The sequence below is a fragment of the Corvus brachyrhynchos genome, unplaced genomic scaffold (assembly GCF_000691975.1).
Source record: "Corvus brachyrhynchos isolate BGI_N302 unplaced genomic scaffold, ASM69197v1 scaffold54, whole genome shotgun sequence".
In the NCBI taxonomy this organism is placed as follows: Eukaryota; Metazoa; Chordata; class Aves; order Passeriformes; family Corvidae; genus Corvus; species Corvus brachyrhynchos.
This window is the reverse complement of record NW_008237902.1, coordinates 1,915,523-1,916,247: the sequence shown is the minus strand read 5'-3', so window position 1 is coordinate 1,916,247 and position 725 is coordinate 1,915,523.

The window sequence follows — 725 nt, the reverse complement described above, 5'->3', positions numbered from 1 at the left end:
CCGGCTTGCAACAGAACCGGCTTCGGGATGAGTTACAGGGGGCGCTTGTGCGCCCTCAGTTATTGCTCAGTCACAGCATCCTGCCGAAGCCATTGGATGGCACTTGCCTCTCTGCAAGAATTTTCGACCTGAACTAATTTAAATCAACAATGAAATGCCCCCAGCAGCATCAGCAGCCCGACACCCGGCCCGGGCAGCCACTCCGGTCACAGCGTGCGGGCTCAGCCCTGCAAGGCGGGGACACAATTATAGGATGGTTTGGGTTGGAAGGGACCTTAAGGAACATCTTGTTCCACACCCCTGCCATGGGCAGGGACACCTTCCACTATCCCAGGTTGCTCCAAGCCCCGTCCACACTGGCATTGAACAATTCCAGGGATGGGGCAACCACAGCTTCTCTGGGTAACCTGTGCCAGGGCCTCACCACCCTCACAGTAATTTTTTTCTTAAAGTAATTTTAGTAAATTTTTTTTTCCTAATATCTAATCTAAACCATTCTCCCTTGTCCTGTCACAACATGCGCTTGTAAATAGTCTTGTCCCATCCTTCCTGTAAACTCCCTTCAGGTACTGGGAGGCCGTAATTAGGTCACCCGAAGCCTTCTCTTCTCCAGGCTGAACAATCCCAATTCAAGGTTCAGCGGGGCCGCGAGAAAACTCGGTTAAACCCGCTTTGTATCTAACACGAGCAGAGCTGAGCCCCCCCCGACACAAATCCCTACCCCA